Source organism: Ananas comosus, linkage group 5 (genome assembly GCF_001540865.1).
Source record: "Ananas comosus cultivar F153 linkage group 5, ASM154086v1, whole genome shotgun sequence".
Classification (NCBI taxonomy): Eukaryota; Viridiplantae; Streptophyta; class Magnoliopsida; order Poales; family Bromeliaceae; genus Ananas; species Ananas comosus.
This window is the reverse complement of record NC_033625.1, coordinates 7,768,344-7,776,211: the sequence shown is the minus strand read 5'-3', so window position 1 is coordinate 7,776,211 and position 7,868 is coordinate 7,768,344.

Here is a 7,868-nt window from a genome sequence, read left to right as displayed (position 1 = left end):
AAAGAGACTTGAAATGTGACGCTCCGCTTCCCAGAGGATCATCCATCCTAAAACTACTCAGTCCCGATATGCTTAACTCTCTTAACCTCTTATACCTGTTATTCTGAATATTAGTTATATGCCCAAAAGCCAATCTGGTGACACTGGCTTAACGGTATTTATATATTAATTATTTATAATTCATAATAATAAAAGCAGATATTCTATTATATCTATTGTATAGCAATACAATATTAACGTGAATCCTCCATAGGATCTTTTTTTGAAAAGACATATTCCTAAAAATTAGGAATTTGATATGTGTATTTTTCTGTACGAGACTCTTTAAATGCTCCTAACCCTAGGAATATTATAGGGACGGTAATATTCCAAATAGGCCGATATATATATACTATATTTCTAATTGAGGTGACGAATCTCAAGTCACTAGTGTCAACACTAGAACAAGTATACAGGTGTTTGTTAGAGAACAAGTATACTGAACGTGACTATTTAGTTGAACAGTCACATGGTTCCATATTCGCCAATGACAAGTTCATTATTACAGTTGTGTGAAGTACTCTTTAAACCTGAGACATCATACTTGCTTTACGTATAGGTTGTTACCGTTTGACAGTGTTAATATTTAGACTATAGACACGGGTTTATGCGAGAAGGCATGTGAATGCGCAATAAAAATCCAACGCTTTCAATGATGAAAGAGAACATCCTATATAGTTTATCGGACTCGACTCAAAAAATCCCTGGCCAGGGTACATGCTATGTCGAAAGAGTTTCTAATTATGTTGTCATTTTGAGTTAATTTCAGATATTCTAGTCATATGGTCGACTGATAAAATTTGACGAGTAACCATGACCTTAGTTCGATTGAGGCATTGTATGTTGGAAGAAATTAATCACGCGGCAACTGTAAGCAGAAAGGTTTATTCTTCATCACCATTCTGGACTGTCGTGATATACTGCTAGGTGTCATTCACGAACGGTGAGAGAATATGAATGATTCGAATTGAATTGTTTTTATTTATCAATTGAAAGAGTTATAATTAAATATCAAAGAGTTTGATGTTGAGCTCCACTGCCGAATGGTAATGAACCTATACGATCACACACATTAGGAATTGTGTGCGTCCGAATCGTTTCGATGAGAGTCGTTCACTAAACAGTTTAGTATAAGCAATGAAAATAAGAGAAAGTTGCTTAATTAAATTAGATTTAATTATTCAAGTCAATTACTACTGATAGTCCTAATTAGATTAGAATCTCAGAATCAGTTTGAAAATTATGCGCGAGATTTAAGTTTATCCCTAATTGGATTAGTGGATAATATTTAATCATAAAAAATATTTAAATAAAATTTAAATATTTACTAAATAATCTTATTGGATAAGAATAAAATTAGATAAGATCTAATTAGATATGGAGAGGTTAATTTTTAGCTCTAATTGTATTAGAGAATAATTAAATATTTATGATATTTTATAAGATAAAATTTTGACTAGATTTGATCTAGATAAGTATGAATATTTAATTATAAAATTTAATTGGAGAGAGCAAATCTTATTTGATAAGATTTTTCTAAATAGAATTTTATATATATAGATATATAGGTTTATATGTATACAATAAGTGAGATTAAATAAAAAAAAAAGAAGCCGTACGGCACTAGTGCCGTACAGATTGAGGGCGTGTTTGGTTCGCTTTTTTTCCACCCTGAAATCGGAATCGGAATGGGTAAATCCGTTTGTGGGTGTTTGGTACGTGAGAGTCCCATTCCGATTCCGATTCCCGAGTGGAATGGGAATCCCCCAATCACCTCTTTTTCAATCCGGCCTAGGAGGCCGGATTGAAAGTTGAATCCGGACGGAATGGATATTTATTCGGATTAAATTTATTTTTTTAATTTTTTTAATTAAAATATGAGTTAAAATTTAAAAATTAAATATATAATTTTAAATTTTAATTTAAACCTAAATTAAAAATTAAAATTTAATCAAGTATTTCGAATCTAACTTATGAATTTGAATTTAAATTAAATTTTAATTTATATAAAGTTTTATTCAAATTTTATTTCAAACTTAAATTAAATTTATGGATTCAAATTAAAATTTAAATTGTAATTTTAAGTTTGAATTTGAATAAATTAAAATTTAGTTTCATATTTTGAATTATCTACTCAACTTCAAAGTTTATTTTTTTTAAAAAAAATAGATTTAAAATTTTGACATTATTTCAAAATTTTGATGTAAATTTTTAATATTTAATTTTTAATTTGAATTTAAATTAATATATTATAAAGATAATGTTAGTATATTAATTTGATTACGTTTTTTATATCCACCTGAACCAAACACTGATAATGAGAATGATTTATTCCGATTCCGATTCAGGTGATGAACCAAACAGAATTAGGTAATGAGTCATTCCGATTCCGATTCCAGCTTATTTTGATTCCGATTCCGATTCCGACTCCGACTTCGAACCAAACACGCCCTGAAAGTCTTCCTTAATTAAGGTGTTATGCTCCTTAATTAATTTGATGAATTTTGATGTATACACATGTTGGCTTAAATGGGCCAGTATCCTACTTTGTGGCGGGAGACTATATTGGGCCAAGTGTCACGCCCCGGGGTCCCTTTCAGTTTAAAAGATAGCGGAAAAGCGTCTGAAATTTTTTTTTGAAAACCTGACCCCAGAGTATGCCAGATCCGCCACAAATACAGGAGATCCACTGTTCACACGGACAGAGTCTCCCCTGTATTTGCACGGCGTCGCACAAGTACAAGAGTACAGCCAGGATACAACCACCACTAGATGAATATAAGGATAACTATACGTTCATACATTCACCATACACATCACAGTTTTACATTCAATGTTTAAACAGAAATCCACGAAAAATCCTTTTGAAAATTGTTTCCTACACGGAAACCTTTATTCGTTAAAAACGCTACCACGAGGGGTAGAAAACCTTTTATTTTACAAAATCCAGAAATCCGTTTATTACATTCACGAAAATCCACATTTTCAAATGTAAATGAATACTGAACCATATAAGCTAACTATCAACAGAAATACTAAGGGTGATAACTAACCAAAATAACCTGGGTCGGAGGCTCTATCGACCGCTATGTATCTCACGTCTCGTCTCAACCCTCACCGCCCGCGATACCTGAAAAATAGTGGGGGAGGTGAGAACATGTAAACATGTCTCCCCTCCCAGTGGGTACCGCAAGCCGAAGAAGGCGAGGAGTACTCACCGGATCAGGAAGAGATAAACAACAGTATGGGTAAGTAAATACAGTAGCAACGNAGTTACTATTCACTTAAGTGAAAACTAATAATCGCGTAATTTCTCCGTTTTAGCTAATTTTCTCCTGAAACTTGACGAGTGCTTATGTAATTAAATTACACACATAAACATCGTCAACAGAGAGTTTAGTTGCACTGTAAAAATCTCAGTCCTTACACCAAGTTATATTCGAAATGGCGTGAGGCTAGATGGGCCGAGTCATGTTCGAAGTGGCGTGAGGCTGGGTGGGCTGAGTCACAATCGAGATCCGTAGGCGCCGTATCTGTACACTTTAAATGAATTGGTTGCGTATTTCTAACAGCTCGAGCTTTTATGATTAATGGTTAGCACCCAACGATCCGACAAGTGGTATCAGAACGAGAGGTCACGGATTCGATTCCCGCATGCTGCAAATATGTTCAGGTGATGGAGGGGGAATTGTTAGCCTAAATGGGCTAGCATCACGCCACTGGGTGGGCCACTGGGTGGGCCGAGTCACAATCAAGATCCGTGAGCGTTATATCTGTACACTTTAAGTGAATTGGTTGCGTATTTCCAACAGCTCGAGCTTTTTGGGATTAATGGTTAGCGCCAACGATCCGACAACACATATAACATCAATCTCTCTCCAATTTTTCGATCCGACAACACATATAACATCAATCTCTCTCCAATTTTTCTCCTGCACGCGTGTTTCTCCCGATCAATTTCTCTACTCTTCATCGACTGGTGGATCATGAAGGGATTGCTAGCACTATCTAGATGGTTCCTGACTCATCTGGTTCGTGAGACGAAGGTCAATCGGGTCATCGATTCTATGTGGATACGCATAGAGGCCGGCCACGTGCTCAGCTAATAAGAACTTCTAATTTGTCATATTCAATTTCAACTGTACAGTAGATCAAGCGACCTTACTTTGTCTACGGTAAGATCTCTAAACATAAAGAGTTTTTGTTTAGATTAAACTTTGCATAGTAACATAAGAATGATCCGCCGGCAATGATTTGATTTATTGGTTTTCGGTTTTCATATGCGATATGTATTTGGCTTTCGAAAAAAATTTAAAAGTGCAAAACTATTTTCTACTGCGTTTTTCTGATGTGCCGGTTAATTTCTAACACTAAATCGTATGGGTGTCACATTCCTTCCTTTTTAAACTCTGAGATTCTCGTCAGGCTTAAGCACGTTTATATGCACCAAATGATGTGAGACTCATCTCACTATCCTTTAACCGACCTTGTAGAGAGCTGCAGTCCATCCACAACGGTCATCATCTACGAAGTTACTCTCTATCCGCTATATAACTATGGCTTAATTAAGACTCATTTTATATTTTCAGCTGGTGATCAATTTTAATACTAACTTAGACGTCCAACTGGGCATCACAAAAGATGCACTTATCACTAGTTAATCAAGTCTTTTGCTAAGAGGACAAGTACATAAATATGTTTATTGTAAATTTGTGCTGAGTTTTTTCAGTTGTATCTACAGAACAAAAAATAAAATTTCTCTACAGCGCTTTGTCTCAAGAAAAAAAAAAAGGAAAAACTTCAAAAACCCCCCTTGTGGTTTCGTAGTTTCTCACTTTGCCCCTCTGTGGTTTAAAATGTATCAAATTGTCCCCCTGTGGTTTCGTTTTTATCTTTTCGGTAGTTTTTTCGTTAATATTTCATTAAATTATATATAAAAAAACTTCATATACCCATCTAGATTTATCAAATATTCACTTTAGTACCCTTTAATTTTAATTTTATCACTGATTTAAGGGAAAAAAATAATGAAATTGATAAGAAAAAGAGAAAAAAGAAACCACAGTGGGGCAAATTGGTACATTTTAAACCACAGGGGGGCAAAGTGAGAAATTACAAAACCACAGGGGGGTTTTTAAAGTTTTCCCAAAAAGAAATACAGAAATACTTTACAGACTTATTCCTTCAATTCTAAAAATTAACGGTGTAAACCTCCACCGTATAAGCATCCCGCGGAATTGAAGTCAATCCGAAAAGTAATGCGCCGAAATCCGTGCTAAATAAACACTGTGGACTAATTAATATGTGCTAAATAAATCGTACTAAGAATATAAATGTTGGATGGCCCCACTATCGTCATGCACCATGCGTGTTTCAGCAATGGATATTTATCTCTCTTCATAAATAAATAAATAAATAAATATACATACATATATATATATATATATATATATATATATATATATATATATATATATATATATTAAAAAAATTTTCATTTATTTATTTTTTGTTTATTTTTGAATGGATAAGTATTAATGTTCTCTCCGTAGTCGCCGAGAACAACTCTAACTTGTCATATATTACTGTCCTTATCGCCATGGCGGAAAAAAAAAAAATCTTTTTTTTTAACAGTACTTATAATTTCGCTTTCATGTTCCGAACAACTTGTAAAATTTGACTTTGGAAAATAATTCATTATAAATAAATGAACCATCAGTTGGCAGGCGAACCTTCAAACAAGAGGTCAGACTATCGACAGCAGCCAAAGTGATTTTCGTTGATTTATTGAAGCATAAAATTGTATGTGCTCGTCAAGTCTTCATCAGTTGCTGCGACTTTCTTCTTTGTCGAAATGTAAGATGGAAGATATTACTCCTGTACGCACGCATTTGCTTTTCCGGCCTGAACTGTTTCAGTTTCAAGTGATTGTATATGTTGGCAAGCCGAAAATGAGATACCTCTTGCTGCGATATAATCCTGCTATGTTCAGATTGTTACCTTTAATGAACTTGCTTTTGCTATCGGTAATTTGGGTGAGAATTTATGTCGCTCGAACGAGCTACTTAAATACATTTTGGGTAAATTAGTTATGAAATTTCCGGAGGCCTAATTTGGTGCATGCCTTTCTTCTGGAGGTTTGTTATACTAACTCTTTATCTTCTGAAGGGTGGTACAATTTTAGAGAGAAGTTTGTTATGGGAGCTTTTTATCCAAAGTTACTAATAGTAAAATATAAAAATCATCAAGTTTTTAACAACCTAGAATAAGTCAAAGAAAAAAAAAATAACTAAAACAAATTAATAAAAAAATTATTAATGTTGGCTGTTGAGGACTTGAGGGCCCATTTATACAGTTCAGGCTTTCAACAATCAACACCAGAGAGAGAGAGAGATGGAATATGTGCAAAAGAGAGAGAGAGAGAGCATTAATTTTTTTGGCATATTTATCCCTTACAATTTTCATATTAAGCATTACCCACCCCATTGTAATTGCTATTTTTTTCATTACTCTTTTAGAATCATTCCCCAATCTCTATTATAGGACATACAATTATTCTATCAAACTCTCTTGAGTAGTCGAAATTGTTAAAAAATTAAATAAATATAATTTTTAGAGTCTACGAACAACAATAGTATCAGCCTTATATTCTGATCAAACACCTATTTTGATTCAGCTTCTGCAAACTGCACCTATAAAATTCGGACCAAACAATCTCTTAAAACTTGAACCCACAACCCATTTGGTAGCAGGGGCGCGATTCCTTAATTTAAAGCTGTATTACAACCGTATTACAAACGAGGATATAAAGAATAAAAAAGAAAGGGGGTTTTCTAGTATTTTTAGCCAGTGAAATATTAGGTGTCAAATAAAACTTTGATAAGAGTTCCAGAGCTTACAAAAATGATGCACTCATTAAAACTTGATTCATTACTTAAAAAGAGTTTACCATTTTAATAATTTTTTTTTCCCCTTGTAGAGAGAGATGTATATACTTCTGTGATTCACAAAAAAATTAGCAAAAAATATTGATGCTTAAACAATTAATATTAATAAAAAAAGTGGAGGATTTTTTTTTTTATTTTCGAAGATAAATGGTGGAAGCAAGGAATCATTAATGCTTTAAGTAAAATATTGCAAAGAGATTCACGCAAAACAAGGTGACACCAGCTTAACCAATCTAAGGCGAAAGGTAAAGTAAACACGAAACTCTGAAAGGAAAAGGTGCACGCAAAGTGCGTTGCGAATCTAAAGAACATATATAAAGTAGATAGAATAATTTGAAATGGATGTTTAAAGTTTAAAAGTTTTAAAAGTTTTGTTTTAATGGTTTAACCCCTCATTTTCATGATTTTAGTGCCTTTTCTGCTAGATTCTACCAAAACGATAATGATGTCCATTAAAAACAATTCTAAGATATTAATTTTTCTTTCGGAATGAGCTAGTGTGCTATCTGCTTCATTAATTTTTTTTAAAAAATAAAATCAACTTAAAAAATAAAGCAACTAAGATCTCAACTTTGGACCTCTGATACCAACGGTCAAATTTTTGATCAACTATACTAGGTATGGTCGGTAAATTATAAAAAAATTATTCATTTAAAAATGAAAGTATTAACTTGATTTAGAATATTTAAAACCATCTAGAAGTCGACTTTAGTAATTCAAAAATTTTGTTTATATTTATCTAGTGATCTAAAAAATCTAAATGCATAAAATGAACGGTGAAAACAAACAACCTTGTAAATAGAGTATAAAATTCATTACTTCAAAAGCAAGGTTCATGAGTAAGGCTTCGTTTGGAATTGCGGAGAGATTGCATTACATGCG